A 21,393-nucleotide genomic window follows, 5' to 3' on the forward strand; every position below is an offset into this window, starting at 1 on the left:
ATCGAAACATGTCAGTTGGTTAGTCCTTAACCTGCAAACTTATCAATTGAGAAAACTATCCATATATGTATTTAACAAGATTAGAAAAGTAAATCTGCTACATTCTAGATTTTGCTTTATTTTTATTTTTTTAATTATATTTGTTTGGAACTAGTATTCTGTGCTTGGATTTTATTTTATCTGAAGTTATATATCTTTACATAATCTCACTCAACCCCCAGTGAATGAGGTTATAAGTGTCTTTAAGCAATTGTTTTAACTGTTTTGGAGACTTTACTATAAATATTGCATAAAAGAGGCCTTTTGGTTGCAACTTCCCTTTTTGCACAAAACCACAATTTCTCTGGGAAAACATTTTTTTAAAACAAATTGTTTAAAGTTTTCAAACATACAGAGACTCATGCCTTTGTATGCACATATTTGAGCAGATGACTTCTGCAGATGACAACTTTAAAGGACAGGGTAGAGATGATACATTGAGTCCCCTTTGGGGAGATAGAGAAGGGGTATAAAAATAAAGTTATTATAATATTATTATTATACATAGCTCATATCCTGCCCCTCCCCAAATAGACTGTCAATTCTTGGTATTTCAAAATATATTATTTTTCATATATCTCTTTCCTCCTTCCAATCTAGGTAGTGACAGAAACTGGTATAGGATGTCGTAAACTGGGTAAATGAGTCCAGATGCCAGACAAAACTGGGTCAAAAAATAACATAACATCCCTAATAGATCCAGAACCCCCTCCATTCCCTAAAATTATGTTCTAGAGGAAATAACACTCAGTTAACATTATGTTAATCTTTCTGATTAACATTTAGTCAGAAAGAACACAGAAGATAGGAGAAGCTACAGCAGTTTGCTCTTGGATGAGTCCGCAGGGAAGTCTAAGTTCCCACCTTCTCTGTTCCTTTCATCTACACTGAATTAATTGAGTAGAAACTATATTTGCACTTGAAACTCAGTTTGCATGAGAGAAATATAAGGAGAAAGTATAGCAAGGAGAGGCAACTGGGGCATTTTGAAATCAAATAAAAGAATAGGATGACAAAAGATTAATTGGGACTATCAAATCAGGACAAATGGAGGGTATGCACACTGAGCTTTTCTCAAAGCACTATGTAGAGATTTTGCCTCTAGTTGTGATAACACTCACTACCTCAGTCAACATGATACGTGATGTGAGAAATTGCATGCATACACTAGTGCTCCTCCCTCTCCTCCAGTTGTTTTTTGGTATACTATTGCTGAAGTGAAATATACATAAAGCCTGCTTCATGTTGAATCAATGAGACCAGGCAATTGTTGGAAATGTGGAGGAGATGGGTACACAGGCTTTAAAGCCACCTCTTCAAATAACATTATATTTCCTCCTTCTCTTCAAATAACATCACACCTCCTCCTTCTTTTCCTCTGGCTTGATCTGCCATATGTTTTGTATTCCTACTTGGGACCTTATCACATTGGCATATGGATTCACCACACATTGTGGCAAATCCTTGGGGTCCCAGTGGGGAGTGTGGAGAACCCATTGTCCCGTGTCCGTCATCGTCCAACTTACAACTGGCTTCATCCCATGGCAGGAAGTGTCTACTCACTGTTTCATTGTATACTGCTTGCTCTCCCCTTTCGCCATGGAGCCTAGCCAGAAGTAGATGTGCATCATATAATGGGCTCCGTGGCAAAAGGGGAAAACAAGCAGTGTACAATGGGCAAACTAGTCCATATGATGAGGTTGTGGGAGACCCAAGGTACATTGGGCCTAGGTATTTGCTGGGGTTTGGCTCCAGGACCCGCATGTGTACCAAAATGTATGGATGTCCAAGTCCCATGATATATAATGGCATAATAAAATAGTATCTCTTATAATAGCAAAATCAAGAAGCTCTTTTGGGGAAAATATTTTCAAACCATTGAATCTGTGGATACAGAAGCTATGGATATAGAGGATTGACTTAAAAGCACAGTTCACATATCTATTAAACAAAAATGTAATTACATGTAAAGCCCAGCTCTATCACAATGTGTATGTTAGTACACTACATGACAACAAATGCAACAAGAAACCATCAATTAAAAGCATTACCATAATTCTTAAAGACAACCCCACCAAATGCAAATACAGTAGAGTCTCACTTATCCAACATAAACGGGCCTGCAGAATGTTGAATAAGTGAGTATGTTGGATAATAAGGAGAGGTTAAGAAAAAAACCTATTAAACATCAAATTAGGTTATGATTTTACAAATTAAGCATCAAAACATCATGTTTAACAACAAATTTGACAGAAAAAGTAATTCAATACGCAGTAATGCTACGTAGTAATTACTGTATTTACGAATTTAGTACCAAAACATCACAATGTATTGAAAACATTGATTACAAAAACATTGACTACTAAAAAGCAGACTGCATTGGATAAACCAGAACTTTGGATAAGCAAATGTTGGATAAGTGAGACTCTACTGTACTGGATAGCAGAAATACTGCAATATGACTACTAGGGTTATAGGAGGGCAAATCAGAATCAAAGTGACAGTGGTGAGAAAACTCTGTCCCGTGTTTGATGCATTTTGTGCTTTTAATAGAGACACTCAAAGAAAGGCCTCAGCAGAAGATCTGAATGCATGGACCAGGCTGGTATATATTGCATTAGCTGTTCTTCACAGTCATGTTTCAAGATGCAAGTTAATGATCTATAAAACATTTTTACATTTCCCAAAGGAGACAGCCTCGCACATGTGCCAAGAATTACAGAGCTCAATTACATCTTTTGTAAACCTGCCAAATAAAGCTCTTGCATTATTTTGGTAAAAATTATTTGCTCTCCATTGACTTTTTAATATCATTGAAAAGCACCTTCCAATGAACTTTAATTTAATTTAGAAAGGTTGACACTATTTTCTTCTTCATCTTCAGTGCGGTTATGATATACTCTTATATTGTTAACTGGCATGCTTTTCTTATGCACTAAACATGAGCTCAGGAAGACAAAGCAGCATTCAGATTTTGATCCAAAGCTCTCAGCATTCATGGAAGGCTTATGAACAGTAAATAGACATTTGAAGAAAAAGCACTGAGCACATACATACAGCATCCATTTTTATTGGAACATAACAAATAGATCTTCAATTTTAGTAGATTTCTTGAATTAAAAGAATAACTGGTCTGATATTAAGTTCCAGTGCTAAGTTAAAACAGCAGCCTCCTTTCCTCCCCCCCCCCCCTTCTTTCCCTGGACTTTATGATGTTGCCTGGTGATAAAATTTGTTTAAGGTGAATTGCTCCCCTTTTCTTTTGCCATCTCTGTCTTCCTCCTACTGTGCAGATGAGTGCCTTGATAAAACCAGACAAGCTAGAAAGAGTTATTTTCTCCTTATTTCCTGCTGCTATTTAAGCTTCAGAGGATAAGATGTTCATTTTCTAAGGTGACTGAGGGCTGTTTTTCTACCTTGTCCCCCCCTTCCTTTTTTAGCACCATTTTCTAATTTTCACTGGCCTCTACAGGTTGACTGACGACATCTCTACAGAGGAAAATGAAGTCATTTTAAGAAAGGTAAATGGGAATAGAAAGTGTTTCCCTGTTACATCTAGAATATTTAACAAGTAAATCTACTAAAATGATATAGGATATAGGTTTGTTGTCAAGGGTGGACATAGTCGGAGAGTGCAATTCAGATAAACCCCATTTGGGACCTTCCTGAATTCGGGAAGGCAAAACGTCATTTTTCAATCTGGTGGCCAAAAGATCTGCTTTTGCTCCAGGAAGATCTGGCCCATTGACAGCAATTGACCCTAACTTTAAACGCTCCCTTTTCCGTCGTATTTAGGGCTATCAGGATGAAAATGGTCCCACTTGGAGAACATTTTTACCACTGCCAACCCAAGTTTCAGAACATTTCGGACATTCCCTGATTTCTAGGGATTTTTTTTAAGTTTCTAGAAAAAACCCCACAAAAGTATCCTGTGGGAGGGTCTGATTGAGATTCAGTAGTACCTTTTCTGCTCCCTCTCCTGAAAGCCGGGTCACTTGACCCAGCAGCACCCATACCACAGACCCTAAATGCATACACACACACACACATATGAAGGGGGATAGGCTCAGGCTTTAGAAACTACTGCTTCTGGGGTCCTTTCCTCTAATACAATTCATCTAGACCTGAATTAATACATCAGACTTACGAAACCTCTTTTACTGGGGTTGTCTCCCCATATCCTTAAACTATACCTGTGGAAGAATTAAATTCTCCCTGCTGGGAAAGGGAGTCAGGCTATTCCCTTACTTCAGTAAACCACCCCAATATTGAAACAAACATATCCCAAAATGCCTTTCACACACCCCAAAATGCATGCCCACCCTCACTTCCCTAGTGAAAAAGTAAAAAAATAAAATAAAGACATGAAACTAAAAATAAATAAATAAATGAAATTGCCAAAGGAAAAGATTGGAATTGAGTCCAAAAGCAAGATCCTAAGAGCAGTGAAGGCACTGATATAGAACACAGAGCATGTGAGCAGCTTTCTTCTGATTAGCTCAGGCAGGCAGCAGGGCTCAAAGCCTCACAGGGAAACCTGTGCACACGTGGCTGCCTCCCTCTCTGCACTCCATGTGTAGCCGAAAGAAAAGGAAAGCAGCCGTTTTTGGCAGCCACGTGGTCTATTGCAGCTGTGAAAAAAATGGCGGAGGGAAAAGAGCCGAAACAGCCGGAGCCTATTTTGAAAAATGCATCCATGCACAGCCCCGGGATATACATAAGAGAACCTCCAGATCTTTTGAATGTTGTCTCTTATATGCCACTTGAAACATGAACATTTTCCAGTATATTCTCCATAATCTCATGATAGTTCCACCAATTGGGGCAGTCCATTGGGTAGGTAGAATGATGACCCATCAAGGCTATGTAGCTATGGTCAGGGCTTTGTTGGAGAAATTGTCAGAATTACCATTCTCAGAAATGGGGTGGGGCAAATGTGCCCTAAGGGCTGCATGTGAGTCTCGCTTTTGGAGACCCTGAATCCCACAAAACTGTGTGAAAATTGCATCCAAGCCCTTCTGAATGCAGGAGGTAACAGATAAGTAAAGGGTTTTCAAAGTAATGCAATTCACTTTCATATTTACCCAATTCCATCAGTGTTAACTTGAGATCCAGGGGTTTGGTTCACACCAGGTTCCTGATCATATATAAGGGACTACCCACAGATCAAGTCACCCATACATCCTTTATTGAATGCCAAGCAATTGAGCAAAGGTCACCAAGTGTCACCCTTCAATCATCTGGTGACTGAACATGACAAGGGAAGCAAGAACAGGGTTAATATAACAGTGTTTTGGATCAACAGTTCTTTGATGCCATACATGAATCGGACAATGGGACTATATTTATGAAAAAGAAAAATACAGGATAGTTTGTGATTGAGATACTGGAACTTCATGCTGAATCTGAGTAGCTGCCCTAAGTAACAGAAGGGTGTTCACGGAAATACCTAATAAGTTTTTTTTTCCGTGTCAGGAGTGAGAGAATTGGCCGTCTGCAAGGACGTTGCCCAGGGGACGCCTGGATGTTTTGATGTTTTTACCATCCTTGTGGGAGGCTTCTCTCATGTCCCCGCATGGAGATGGAGCAGATAGAGGGAGCTCATCCGCACTCTCCCCAGGTGGGATTCGAACCTGGCAGCCTTCAGGTCAGCAACCCAACCTTCAAGTCACAAGGCTTTTATCCCCTAGGCCACCGGAGACCTATCAGTGTTTGTTCATTTCAATTCAAAATGTATGGTTCTCTAAAATTACATGTGTTCTTATGTGTTACTCATGTATTGTTATGTGTTACAACAAGTAATGAGAGATGGCCCATCAAGCACAGTGAAGTCTATGCACAGAGTTGGGGAACCTGGTGCCTTGTGCACATGTTCTGAACTCAATGTCTCATAAATACCCATTCAGCATGTGCAATGTCTAAGAATTATGGCATTTAGAATCCAAACTACAGTATCTGGAGGGCACCAAGTTATCTACATGGCTCTAATGCCCCATGGTCCTTTACAATAACATTACAAGATTTCCCCTCATTTTTGAAGAAATTGTACCTGGAAAATTATTTATATGCAACCCAAAACCATATTGTAGCCCATCAAAGATCATCATCGACATATAAGGGTAATGGGCTATGTTTGATGTAATATATCACAATTGGATTGCTGTTTTTAGTAGTTGTTATGTGCCTTCAACTCATAGCAATCATATCATTGCCTTCTAGACATCTAGATTTCGCTTAGCAGAGGAAGTGTGACCTGCCCAAGGACATCCAGTGGCTCTCTGTGGCTGTAAGGGTTCACATCTTGGTCTCCTGGATTTGTCGAGCACTACACAATGCTGGCAATTTCACACACTTTTGACAGCTGCTGATAAAGATGTTGAACACTACATAAGGAGATATTGAATAACTCCTTAAGTAACATCCAAATCAAGACATTTGCTTTTGTATATCTTCAATTGTTTCTGACTTATGGCAGTTGGCAACCTTTTCATGGATTTTTCCCGGTAAGATTAATTCAGAAGTTGCTTTGCCATTGTCTTCCACTGAGACTGGGAAAGTGTGAGTTGCCCAATTCTGTCATCAGTACACCACAATACCTCATGTATGTAAATCTGCATTATGTGTGTATATGTCACTAACAGAATTTTGGTCTTTATTTTTTTAATGTACTCTACAGTATATTGGAGCAGAAGGGGGGATATTGCCCATTTTAATGATTGAATGTGCTGGGCTTCAGCACAGCAGGTTAAACCACCAGCTGCAATAAATCTTGTCAGTCAAAGAGGTTGACAGTTTGAAGGCTGGATCAGGGTGAGTTCCTGACCTTTAGGCCAACTTCTGCCTACCTAATGGTTTGAAAGCAAAATGAAAGTAGATAAATAGGGACTGCTTCAAAAAGTGGGGAGATATTAAGGAACACATAAGGAAATGCCGGTGATTTGATCAAAAAAGGAGGAGGTTATGAACAAAGCTCTTCGGCAGGAAGATGAAGCGACTGCACCCTCCCATGGCCGGAACTGAGCAATAGCTTCTAAGCTGAAAAAGCCTATATACACCCCTATCTATGTTCAGTTGTCTGTCTTGTCTGTCTATAGATGGCACTGAATATTTGCCACATATGTATGTTCTGTGATCTGCCCTGAGTCCCCTTTGGGGCTAGAAGGGCGGAATATAAATACTATAAATAAATAAATTTAGATTGGATCAATTGAGAGCTATTGGGCACACAGGAATTGGCCAAAAGAGCTATCCATAACACCAGCCCATTCTTCCTACCTGCATCTGGTCGAAAAATATGTAATATAGTTGGTCTTCTAAATTCACTGGGATTAAGGGAACATGAAAGTGAGAAAACAGCAAACAAAGAAATTGCCATTTTTTTTTACCTGAGAGGACAGCTCTGTAAGAATGTATGGGTCTTCAAACACAACTCTATGGTCAATTTCCTGTGGAAGCTGAATATGGAATCACATTGGAAGACCTAGAGATTCCTAGAGATGTTCTCTCTATAATTCTAAGTCCTCCAGCATGACTGGAGAAAACTGACCAGAGTCATATCAAAGAACTGAGAGAGATTTGCAGACAGAATCTTGTAAATCAAATGTATGAACAATGAAATCTGCAAAAATCAAAACCACAAATGTGGAGGGACACCTATAGTGCTAAATATCATAAAGATACAGGGACAGGGAGATTTTAAGGCAAGTTTTAAAAAAATAGAAAAATAAAAACATGTGACAATGTGAACATTATATGAAGGGATACTACTATATGCTTTCATGTTATCATAGGAGACAAAATAGGTCAAAAGGACAGAGGAGAGAGTGAGAGGCTGCTAACGGATACACAGAGGGAGGCCAGCAATCTTGGCAAAATGCACAAGACTAAACACCACCAACACCTTTCGATAAAGTGAATAAAATCCCCTCACAACATCCCCTCAGAGAAAGGCTGAAAGTGCATTCGTTCTTATAATCAATACATCTTCTACCTCTCTGAACATTACAACACAAAAGCTCCCCAAAATGCATTTGCTCAGTTGAAAGCTGCAAAGTGAGAAAAATGAATGGGTGTGAAACAAGGGGTCGGAGTAGGAGCAGCTATCTGCTCACATTTCTGGCAAAGACTCAGAAATCATATTAGAGGGAAGATGAATAGAAAAATGCATAACTGTATCTGCTATCAATACTGTATGTGTATGTGTGACATAGTGTGCTTCTGCTGGTAGCCCATAATCTTCTCCTTAAGGCAAAATTGCATATCCCACGCAAGCACCCGCAAAAGGAAATTAACCACCATTTCCATTGCTAACTTGAATCCCAATCAAAAGCCGTTGAAAGAGTTGAAAACATGAACACTGATATCAGTGATATCAGTGAGCTTTCAATCAAGGCCTCAGCATGGAGAGCAGAGCTATAACTGGATATTATAACATCAAGAGTTCCATCAATGCAAGCGAGGCATAGAGTCTGAGCAGCGTGAGAGCCAAGAGATTCATGTAAGAGCCCAGATTTTATGCAACAAGAATCGTTTAATGCTGACGTCTTGCTAAGAGATGATTCATTTGTTACAGGAAAGGCCTTGCTTGCCATTCTCCCATGATTACATGATTCTGGCACTGTCCTATAGGAAACCTCCCACACGGTCCACCAGCCCCACAGGGGCTTGCCATTCAAATATCACCAGAGGAGTGTGGGATTGAGCCACAGTGAATTGGCAACTATCCAGATCTGCTAAAAGGAGTTCAGGCAACACAGAAGCCATTGCAGGCACCTTCAACAGCAGAAAATGCATGCAAATTCTATGTCTCCTTTGATACATCTCTGTTTTCCAGGTAGTCATAAACAGATAATCATGTATTGGAAAGGGAAACAAAATGACATCTCCTAAGATGGGATATCAATGTGATTGAACAATGTTGATTTCTGAATTGGGATAATGAAATGTCCCGTTTTTGGTTTTGCTGCATGTCTCTGAATGTCATTTGTTTCCTGTCTTTGTTTTGCACCTAGTTGTGAGACACTAGCAGTATTCAGATTGAGTACCTCTTATCCAGAACTCCAAAATACTTCAAAATCTAAAATGGGAGATGGAGATAGTGACACCTTTGCTTTCTGATTGCTGAATGTACACAGATTTCTTTCAATCATGAAATTATTTCAAATAATATATAAAATTGTATTCAGGCTTTATGTATAAGGTATACATGACGCATAAATGGTTGGGAATTATCCTGGACTACTCAAATCTAGATGTAGTTAGATAGATGATAGAGTTAGATTGAGGGAATCCTTTCCCTGTTTCCAAAGCATGCTTAGACAGGCTTTACTGTGTTTCACTCTATCCTGTGTACGTCACATCCCTTACTTTGAAGTTAGTAGAAATGTGAATCTTTAGGGACACTAACTTCCCATTGGTCAGAATGTCTTTTATGGCCCCAATAAACTGGACCATGAGGTTGGAACCATTTTGGTTCTCTCTTCTCCCTTTGTTCTTCAAGCTAACAACACGTCCTGCCATCTCTCCTGGCAAGATGTAACTATTTAGATGTTTGTTATTTTTCCTTTCTTATTTTTCCTTAGAAACCAGTCTAGAGTAAACTAGACAGCTCCCAAGCCTTTCTGTCTACAATGGAGTTCTTTTTACCTGAATAAATACTTTTTGAACTTTTATTGAGACTCTGCAGTCCATTACAATCCTAAATGGTCAAAGGCTTCTCTTTGCTCGCCCCGTGTAAGTAACTGCTGCATTTGAAAGCTTTGCTTTTGCTACTCTGCTGATTTTTTGGTGGAATCTCCCCCAAAGAGGGTTAAATTGCGTCTAACCGCTCAGAGATTACCACAACATAAATGAATTTCATGTTGAGATTTAGGTCTCATTTCATCTCCAAGGTACCTATATGCAATCATGTGTACTCCAACTACCACTCAGTCTGAAATCCAGAAATAATTCTGGAGATTAGGTGCATTTCTTCTTACAATGCATCTCAGAAATTGTGAAAAGATTAGTGAAAAGAGCTTCATCCTACACAACTGCTCTCTGAGCAGAGGGTTTCAATAAGTAATAATGGAAGCATTTTTTCATGCACAGAGCCTCTTTACCCACTCTAGTCTGCATGCCTCCCTATAAATGGTATGTAAAGGTAAAGGTAAAGGTAAAGGTAAAGGTTTCCCCTGACGTTAAGTCCAGTCATGTCTGACTCTGGGAGTTGGTGTTCATCTCCATTTCTAAGCCAAAGAGCCGGCGTTGTCTGTAGACACCTCCAAGGTCATGTGGCCAGTATGACGGCATGGAGCACTGTTACCTTCCCGCTGGAGCGGTACCTATTGATCTACTCACATTGGCATGTTTTCGAACTGCTAGGTTGGCAGGAGCTGGAGCAACAGCAGGTGCTCACTCCGCTCCCGGGATTTGAACCTGGGACCTTTTGGTCTGCAAGTTCAGCAACTCAGTGCATATGTAGTGAGTCCTCCATATCCACAGATTCTGTATGCAAATATTTCACTATTGATGGTATGTACGTAAGAGTGTGTGTGTTTATATACATATACAGTAGAGTCTCACTTATCCAACACTCGCTTATCCAACGTTCTGGATTATCCAACACATTTTTGTAGTCAATGTTTTCAATACATCGTGATATTTTGGTGCTAAATTCGTAAATACAGTAATTACTACATAGCATTACTGTGTATTGAACTACTTTTTCTGTCAAATTTGTTGTATGACATGATCTTTTGGGGCTTAATTTGTAAAATCATAACCTAATTTGATGTTTAATAGGCTTTTCCTTAATCTCTCCTTATTATCCAACATATTTGCTTATCCAACGTTCTGCTGGCCCGTTTACATTGGATAAGCAAGACTCTACTATATATGAGAATATATATATATATATACACACACACACACACACTTATATTCATCCACCAGCATCTCTGAGTAGTACTAATATTCAAAAAGCATTTTTTCATCCAGAATCTGAGAGCACTTTGAAATGTAATGATTCAAGACTCACGCCATAGACGTATAGCCTCGGGGAGCCTTACCTACTCAAAGGAACTTTTCCAATCTCTCCATGTATGAAACTCTTTCTTGCTTGAGAATTCCAAAATTAGGCTTGCTCTGAGAGCCCGATTCTCTGAGCACCTTTTACTCTATTACAGGGAAGTGTTTAAATTATGATGGAATCTAGTTGAGCTTCTTTTATTCTTTCGGCCGCTGAGTTAACCTTGCTGATTGGTTGTTGTTGTTGTTATATGTTTGGATGCTTTAATGTCATTATCTGCTTTCAGAACCTAACATTGATTGAAAAGTAGGTTATAAATTGTCAAGTCAATTACCAGACTCATTTCCCCATTACATTCACTGATCTTTTAACCATATCACTTTGCTGCTAAAAACTGCAGAAATTATATGGCCGAGAGCTTTTTTCATGCATGGATGTGTGGACATTAGAATGATACAAAGACAGGCTGAGAAGAAAGAAGTAATAGTTGCAACAATGGTACGTGGAAGTACTTCTCACCCCTTGTTTAAGTGCTAGAAGAGCTCAGGCCACTGTTGTGAACAGGCACCATTTCTTTCTCTCCCTAGCATGCAAAGAAAAGACTATCTGGAGAGGTCAGATTCGCTAAAGACTTTGATACCAATAGGAAAAGGCAATGCTTGTAATCTCTTTTTGTACTTTTCCTCCTTGAAGCAGTGATCTCATGCCACAAAGAGATGCTTTGTTATTGTTGAAGTAATTTCCAACTTCTGGAAACTGTAAGGTAAACCTGCCTCGTCATGATTTTTTTTCTGGGGCTGAGAGTGTGTGACTTACCCAAAGTCACCCCTGATTTTCATGTTCAAATGGGGAGTCGTAGATGCTTCCCTACACATTTTGCCTATATTATGGAGCTCAAATTTCCATGTAACACGGCATCTCCCTACACGGAGATAAGCACAGCAACCCTCACCCTATCCTACACCTACATTATAGTGCCATGTATGGAACAATAACAACAAATCCCGGTGGTTGTTGATGGTGCCAATATCTGAAAATAGTTAAGAGTATGCCTATCTAAAAATAATAATGTTTTAAGAACTGCATCTGAGAAAACGCACTAGAGAAAATTATCAAGTAGAGCACTGGGAACACTTACAGCTCTCCTCTTTCTTTAATTTTATTTTAAAAGGAAACAGCTTTCTTACAGAAGGAAAGAACATATGCAGCAACTATAAACAGCAATGTGGTTTCATTAAGCTCCACATTAGGAGAGAGTGACTTGGGTTGTTTTCACAAACAATGCTTAAATCTGTGTTTTTTTAAAAATCCCATTATTTGAGTGAAAAACCTATATCGGTCAGAACACAACTTTTCTTCTAGAACCTGCTCTCTTTTGGTTGCCCACCCCTCCCAATATAACTAATTCACACAGGAATCAAGAGACTTGGTCAGCATTCAATCTTTCTTTACTTGAAAGTCAGTCTCATTGGAATCAGTGGGGTTTTATTTTTGGATTAGGTATCTTGACAATATTACTGTGACTTATGGCGGAATATGAGTCAAATCCCATACAATAAAGCCCCCCATAGCTGTGGGATTAATATTCACAATTTCTTTTATCCGTGTCCAACAAAACATTTCCTCTCTAGCCATTTACTAGGTCCTCCAGCCTGATTCTATGGCATTCTTGGGTCAGAGGTCCTTAATTTCAATAAGGTTCACTATTATCTATGTTTTTGTGTATTAATATAAAGTCCAAAAACATATCCCCCTTAGATATGAGAACAAAAGTATGCTCAAAAATAATTCCCAACAAATCAAGAGGTATTTAATTTATGGAAATATGTATATATAAGTGTATGCCTAATTTTTCAGCGTATGGGAAAATGCTCCTTTTCCAGTTATTAAAAAAGCATTAACATATTAAAGTAATATCTGTTATCTGCTCTAGAACTTTGAACAATCTACTCAAATTAACTGAAGATAAATATGAAAAGTTTTTATTCAGGAGATCTTGTGTACCTGAGCACAATTTCCTGCAAAAATGTAACTTTTCCTTTAAAAATTGTTTTACAATATTTTTTATTGTTTCAACATTACAACATCTTGCTTGCATTTAGTTTCCATTGGTGCTCATACTTCATTTCTATGTAACTTTTCCAAGCTCTGGGTTCTGTGATGCTTTCTGTGGTTAAAGGTTGGCCTACAGGTCTGATTGGTCATTTCTCTCTGTTTGTCTAGGTTTTTGGAATTTGTTTTGGATTCAGCGAAAAATACATTATAGGAAAATATGACTTCTTCTTTTTTTTTTTTTTTTTAAACCAAAACCCAAAACTTTAAATGTGGATTCTAAGTACAGTCGTAATATATTGGTTCACATTTGTCCCCTGGTGCCCTTCACTTTCCTCCTCTTTCTCACTCTCAGAGTGATGCAAGCTGAAACATTGCATTCATTGACATGGAGCAAGAAAGGGTTTCTCCATCCCATGCATCATGGTGCATAGTACCCAATGCTTCACAAGTTACAGTAGAGTCTCACTTATCCAAGCCTCGCTTATCCAAGCTTCTAGATTATCCAAGCCATTTTTGTAGTCAATGTTTTCAATATATCATGATATTTTGATGCTAAATTCGTAAATACAGTAATTACAACATAACATTACTGCGTATTGAGCTACTTTTTCTGTCAAATTTGTTGTATAACATGATGTTTTGTTGCTTAATTTGTAAAATCATAACTTAATTTGATGTTTAATAGGCTTTTCCTTAATCCCTCCTTATTATCCAAGATATTCGCTTATCCAAGCTTCTGCAGGCCCGTTTAGCTTGGATAAGTGAGACTCTACTGTACTTTGGTGCATGAGGCAGAACATCATTTAAACAGTTCTCCACATCTCCAACAGTAAAACACAATACAGGTTGAGCATCCCTTATGTGGAATTCACAAATACGAAGTACTCCAAAATCCAAAACTGTCTGTGAGAGTTGAGATAATGATAGCTTTGCCTTCAAGTGGCTCACTGTACACAAACTTTGTTTTATTCATACAATGATTTAAAATATTATGTATAAAATTACCTTCAGGCTCTGTGTAAAAAGGTGTATGAAGCATGAGGATCTCGGACGAATGGAATTAATTATATATACGTTTTTAAGGTTTTTATAATGTGTTTTAACAATGTTATTAATGGATCTGTTTATATTGTTTTGTTTTTATGATTGCATTTTGGGCATTAAATTTTGCCAATTTTTGTAAGTTGCCCTGAGTCCCCTCGGGTGAGAAGGGTGAGGTATAAATGTTGTAAATAAATAAATAAATGAAACATAAATGAATTTCATGTTTAGATTTGGGTTCCATTTCCAGGGTATCTCATTATTTATACATATACATCTGAAGTCCAAAACACTTCTGGTCCCACACATTTCAGATAAGGATGCTCAACTTATAATAACAAAGTAAATTGCCTGCTGATTTGCAGCCTTTTTACGAGACAACCCAACATTTGCTGCATGAGGTGGCTGCTTTGCCCACCTAATGGTGCCACTGATCTTGCTCGCACTTTTAATACTTTTGATCCAGTATAAACATATATAGATTTTGGAGGCTCCTTGAGGCAAGGATCGCAATGATCCATTCCTTGATTTAAACCAGGCTGTATAAAATTTGGATAGTCCACCCCAAGTATTTCTATTGGGTCTTTGGGAATTGTGTAGCAGGTGGCCTGTGGCCTTGAACAGAGAAAGAACAGAAATAAAACCTACAGTAATTAATGCAGTTGATAAGCCAACATTCTTGCTTCCAAGAACTCCAGGACTTTAAATACATCAGGCATCCATAAATTGCTACCCAGTAATGTCCAGATAGCATTAAAATAAACAGCACAGAAGAAAACAGGAGACCACTTTATCCTTTTAAATAACTCTGGTTACCTCAAAAGTACTATATCAGAGCTGGTGCCCTATACCTCAGAGTCTGGCTTCAATCTAATGGTAGGCTTTTATATGGCTGGGCAGAAAATTGCCATGTGAATGCCTCCTCTGGGGTTTTGCAATGTGGGACCTTTCAGATGCCCAGCCAACATGACCAATGGTGAGGGTACTAAATGACATGACATGACATTGGTGAGGGTACTTTAGTACTAAATGGCAAGAAGGCAACAAGTTGCCAATCCTGGATGATAATTTACAAATAGGGGACTTTGGGGAATGTCAAACACCCCAGTAGGAATAAAAGGAAGACATGTGCAGGAAGATTTTGAATTATTCATTCAATTTATATCCTACTATCATGGATCATAAATGGCCACAAGAGCAGTATCCATTAACCCAGTGTATTTCTGGGATTTTTTTGCAGCTTAGAAAGGAATAGCTGTGTTGTTCTGTCACTAGGCTTTTTCATAGTTTATAAAAACTTGTGAAATAGCACCTTTCTTTCCCTTGTTCTTTTTTAATGCATTAGTGCTTCTCTCACATCTTCCCATGGCACCTGTTTAATTTGCAAACATTTTTCCAGTGTATTTATTTCACATTTGTCATATTAGGAGCTTTTCTTCATTCCTCTTTCCCCAACCTCTTCTTGCTTACAGCAAAGGGGTGGTATAGTGGGTGCTATCCGTTTTCATGGTCTTTTCTTTTCTTCCTCACTCAAGTATAAATAGCATTGTGGCTTTGTTTTGTGGTATCCAATAATGCCAGTGTGGTGTAATTCTGGCAAGGAAGGGAGGGACCAACACACACACACACACACTTTTAAAAGATGCTGCCAGGTAGATGGGTACTTTCCGATTTCACTGCTTTTTCTTCTTTTTCCTTCCCTTTCTTTTCTTGAATTGTACTGTGGAAGTGGGAGATACCATGAAGCAAATGGGGAAAAGAAAAGGTGGCTGCCATTTCTATATCCTCTCTTCTATCCTTCCAAGATCTTTGATATTTTCTGTACACTATATTTATACACCTCTAATGGAGATATAGAGTCATCCAAATCTTCCCACTCACAACTTCACATTAGAACCAAAATGGTACTGAAAGATAAAGAGTGCAGTTTGGAAGGCAAAAATTGCATCTACAAGATATCTCCCACCCACATGCAGGCCTCCTGTCAAACTCAGGGGGATGGCCTTTCTAAGACAATAGTCCAGCCCTATTTAAATGAATTTTAAAAACCAACTGAATATTTTAGAACTGGAAAAAAGCAAGAGGTTGAAAGCAAGAAGTACAGAATTGTGACAAGATGGAGCATCACAAAATGTATGTTGGATCTTGATCAATTTCAAATATAGCCTGTCATTCTGTTCTCCATCAATAAATATTAGAGTTGTGCATTTTGGGTAAACCACAATCCATTTCAGTGTCCTGGATTTTGGTGGGGGCCCTGAAGCCTTCCAAATTTGGGAGGACAGAAATCCATTTTTGATCCAGGAAGCCGAAAGATTTGTTTTCAATCTGGTCCATTGGTGGTAATGGTAGGGGGGCTTCCCAGGCTCCCTTTTCCATCATTTTAGGCATTGTTTGTCCTTATATCCTTCATTAAGAACTGGATTAAAAGAACCAGAGTTGAGATAACATTATTTCTGGATTATCCTTCATTAAGATCTGGATAAAAAGCTTCAGAGTTAAAACACTACTCTTTCTGGGATCCTTTCCCTTCTGTCTTTAGAGGAGACCTAGGTTTGAGGCAAGGGGTTGAGAAACTCTGCAACCTGGGATCTTTCCCCTTCTGTCTTTAGAGAAGACCAGAGTTTAAGGTGAAGGCTTAAGAAAACCCGCTTCCTGGGATTGTTTCCCTTCTAACGTCTGCCTTCCTCCTTGCACCCCATGTGTAACTGAAAGAAATGAAAAGCAGTGGTTTTTCAACAGCCAGTGTTCTGTTGCTACTGAGAAAAAAATGGCAGCGGAGCCTATGCCGTTATGGGCATCCGAATCAGAAACCAGGCGATGGTCATCTTTGAAAATGGATTGGTGCACAACCCTAGTATATATGTCATTGACAGACATTTACACCCGAATTGTAGACATGTGGCTAAGAGGTGAGTATTCCACTGCAGCACAATGTATATTTCATTATATTTCATTATTCAGTGCAAAAAATGACTCAAATCAACCAACTCAGCACAGAGGGATGATCCAATCCAAAACCCAGGTAATAGGGAGAGGGCTTAATTCATCTCCATAGGATCTTCTTCTGAATAAACCTATATAGGATTGCCCTTCAGAGAAATCAGAGGGAAACAGAGCACAAGTGAAGAAAGCAAAGCCAAGTGCTTGTTGTGATAGAATTTATTTCAAAAACCTGGGAGAGGCCTCTCTCTAGCTTCTGCAGCTGTGCCATTACTCAAGCCAGGAGAGGGGAAAGGCACTTATAAGCCTCCTATCTGGTCAGTGGGATTAACCAGCAGAAGCTTTGAATTTGTACTCACACTGCAGAGTCATTCAACCTTCAGAAAACTGAACAAGGGAAAGCACAGAGTAAAAGAGGCAGCAGGCTCCGGCTGGGAGAATGCATTGGCTTTAAAGTCTTTGTTATGGTGCTCTTGGATTTATATCTGTTTATTTTTCTGAATATTACTATGGCTAGCAAGATAGCGACAAACAGCTTATGTTAAAATGCACTTTCTTTGGGAACTAGCAACCTCCCAATGGTATTTTAAAAAGAAAAGAAAAACGGGAAGCAGAAAAAAAGATTTAGGTATCTCCAAAGATTTCTTATCACTGTGCAACATAACTCTCTAATGGTTCAGTGCCTTGGAGGGTCATCAGAGATCACTTATCATATAAATCAAATAGGTGGCAGGCTATAAGAGTGCAAGCCCATAGCAATTTCATGTCTTTGCTCAAAGACATCAAATCTATCTTTTAAGCAGACTACGGAAAAAGATAATGTGCTGGGCCCATTTATACACCGTCCAAGAAGCCCAAATCGAGAGATCAGCTAATCTGAAAATGCCACAGTGGCTCTTGATTAAATGGCAATTTGCTGAGGAAATGGCTAGCTTTTAAATCTCAAGAGATTGGATTGGTCAAAACTCTTATTTATGCAGTGGATTTTTCTACTTTGTAGAAAAGACACTTGCACATGTACTAAAATACCACTAACCCAATGAAGTTATGTGAACGGTAAGGCATTAAAGAACATGGCACAACTTCAGCTGCATCTGTTGAAGCCTTATTTAATACTGAATATACACATGTATAAGAAGAAGGCATGTTTGGTGACCAAATTACGGATTTTGATGTAGCCTGTGGATGAGCTAAGGGTCATTCCATGCTATGACCTGCTATTTCTTTACACAGGCATTCAGAAAAGCCAAAAACAGTGACACAGTGGAGAGAGTAGAGGTGCTTCTTTAAGGTTTTCCCAGGACAAGATTAAACTTGCATGTTTTGCCACTCTATTCAAAGAAGGGGATGGCTCCTTTTTCCATAAGAATTCAGATGTAGTACAGTAGAGTCTCACTTATACAAGCTAAACGGGCCGGCAGAAGCTTGGATAAGCGAATATGTTGGATAATAAGGAAGGATTAAGGAAAAGCCTATTAAACATCAAATTAGGTTATGATTTTACAAATTAAGCACCAAAACATCATGTTATACAACACATTTGACAAAAAAAGTAGTTCAATACGCAGGAATGATATGTAGTAATTACTATATTTACGAATTTAGCACCAAAATATCATGATATATTGAAAACATTGACTACAAAAATGGCTTGGATTATCCAGAGGCTTGGATAAGCGAGACTCTACTGTACTTCTAATGATCCATTGATAAGTTGACCCAGACTTATGCGGTCTATTTTTTATTAAAATTTATAGATATGTAAATATCTATAAGTATATACAGTACTTCTGGTTGAGCTTTTGTCCAGTAGGAGCTCTAGGAAAGTAATGTGGTTTCAGCATTTCAGTGGAAGGGTCTCATGAATACCACTCACACTATGGTGGTGGATGAGGAATTCTCCATGGGAGAAATCCATTGCCCTAATATGACTGCCTGAATACAGACATTGAGTCTGTGGGAAGTCCCGTGTGGGTCCTTCCCATCTAATCATCCAACTGAGTGACAGTTCAGGTAATTGCTTCAATCATGGAGTTTCTGCACACAAATACTTATCACAACTGTGTGCCGTCGTGGCACCCTGTGGTAACTGTGAATTGAAACACTGCATGGTATCTTATGTGAAATTTTTCTGGAAGACTGTTCTGAGGGTTTGTGTGCATGTGTATGTGACTTCATGCCAACTGATTTATGGTGACACCATGAATTTCATAAGGTTTTCTAAGGCAAGAAATACAGGAGCCCCTCAGTATCCATTGCAGTTTGGTTGTAGGAACCTCTTGGAAATCAAAATTCATGGATAGTCCAATCCCATTATATATAATGGCAAAATAAAATGGTGTCCTATACATAAAATGACTAACAACTCAACGAAGTGCTAGAGCAGTGGTTCTCAACCTGTGTGTGGGTCCCCAGATGTTTTGGCCTTCAGCTCCCAGAAATCCTAACAGCTGGTAAACTGGCTGGGATTTCTGGGTGTTGTAGTCCAAAACACCTGGGAACCCAAAGGTTGAGGACCACCGCTCTAGAGGGAGCCTCAGGAACTGCAAAATGACAGGAGGCTACAGCAAGGTATGTCTACAAATCAGTGTAGTGATCAGCACATAGCAAAAGCAAAGTGTGCATTTTAGGTTTCCCCCAAATATTTTTGAGTCATGGTTGAAAACTCATGGATATATACAGAGGAGTCCCCCCCCCCCCCGATCTCTTCCTGGAAAATATATTCCACAGCACCTGGTATTTAAAGTACTAACCAGGGCTGACCCTGCTTAGCTCCCAAGATCACACAGGATCTGTTACCTTTATGGTATTTACCTATTTAGGTGCTTTCACATTGCCTGTTGACTTATGAGTTTCGTAAGGTTTTCTTAGACAACGAATCTTTGAAAATGGTTTTTGCCTTTTTCTTCTTAAATTTTCCCACTTGCAACTTCTTTCCACCCAAGAAATTTTTGCACAATCCTGAGTATATAGATGTATAAAATCAAACATTTATTGATAATAAATCAGCATTTGCAAGCCTTGCTAAACTAGCTGATTTTCTTTTTATGAAGTACAGCTGAAAATTTATTCCACAGACTTCGCTATAAACACTGCACATTGCTGCTTATAGTTTTGTGCAATGCCTAAAACAGCCATTAGGTGGCATTTGGAAACCTTTTACTGTTGCCAAATTTTTTGCGGCCCCAACATTGAGCTAACTGTGACCCACAATTTTAGAAGCAGTCGCCTACAGCACCTAGTATTCCTTGGCGGTCTCTCATCCAAATACAAACCAGGGTTGGCCCTACTTAGTTTCCAAGATCAGAAAGGGTCTGTTGCATTTAGTGTTTTTGATACACCCTATTTCAAAGCATAACACTATGTAGCAAAATTTGTAATATTATCTGTTCCTGGTTTTAAATAAGTACTATTACATTGTAAGCCACAGCTTTTTTATACCTGTGTTCCCAGAAAAAAAAACATTTTTCGTAATTATTTACTCTCAGGTTTTGGGAAATCACCATGTGCATATGTGCATATATCAGCAGACTGAATAGTAGGCAAACATTTAAATCCCTATTCTGTTCAGATTTTGAGCACTTACTCATCCTCTAGGGTCATTCAATAATGAGAGGAATAACAATTGGCAGAGTGATCCTTTCTTGTCTAGCATGGTGTTTAAACTGCAAAGTCAAAATGTATCACAGTGGCCACAGAATAGCAGAAAGTGTTTTGCTTCATTCAGGCAGGACATGTTTTAGTCAATGTAGTTCTAACTCATCACATTATTTTGCCTTATATTCCATACAGTTCCACAGACTCCCGTGGGAAATGCACTATGAGTTTTACCCATTAGCTCTAATTTTTGAGATATGCCATATACCAGTCTTCATCTGCTAACCCATAGAAAATCATGATAACCATATCTAAGAAATTAGATCTGGTGCAACTTTTTAAATCTTTGTCCCAAATAACCCCAGGAACAGGCCTAAAAACCAAGAATTTGGGGAGGGGGGGCAAGGGGGTTGTATAATGCTCAGTTGCCACAGTCTGCTGGGTATTTTCTGGGTAGGTTTGCATGCAGTGAAACATCCTGGAAAAGGACATTGTTGGCTGGAAATATGCACTCCACACTGCAATATGTTGTCAAAAGTTCCATTATACTTCTGCTCCAAACAGTGGTGATGTAGCAGCTCAACTGGTTGAGAAGTTTAACTTTTACAGGCCACTGAGATTAAGGTAAAGAATGGCACTTTAGTAAATTACTTTAATATATTTTAAGGACCTGCTCCCATCATCAAGGCAAAATACAGAGAACAATTAAT

The 21,393-nt window shown here is 38.8% G+C and overlaps 1 protein-coding gene across 2 annotated transcripts in view; it reads right to left on the reverse strand.

Moving 5' to 3' along the window:
* The window catches only part of tmeff2 (transmembrane protein with EGF like and two follistatin like domains 2), a 344,646-nt gene that overhangs the window by 134,475 nt on the left and 188,778 nt on the right, over positions 1-21,393 (reverse strand). The gene's annotated exons all lie outside the window — the stretch shown is intronic.

This window comes from Anolis carolinensis, chromosome 1 (genome assembly GCF_035594765.1).
Source record: "Anolis carolinensis isolate JA03-04 chromosome 1, rAnoCar3.1.pri, whole genome shotgun sequence".
Classification (NCBI taxonomy): domain Eukaryota; kingdom Metazoa; phylum Chordata; class Lepidosauria; order Squamata; family Dactyloidae; genus Anolis; species Anolis carolinensis.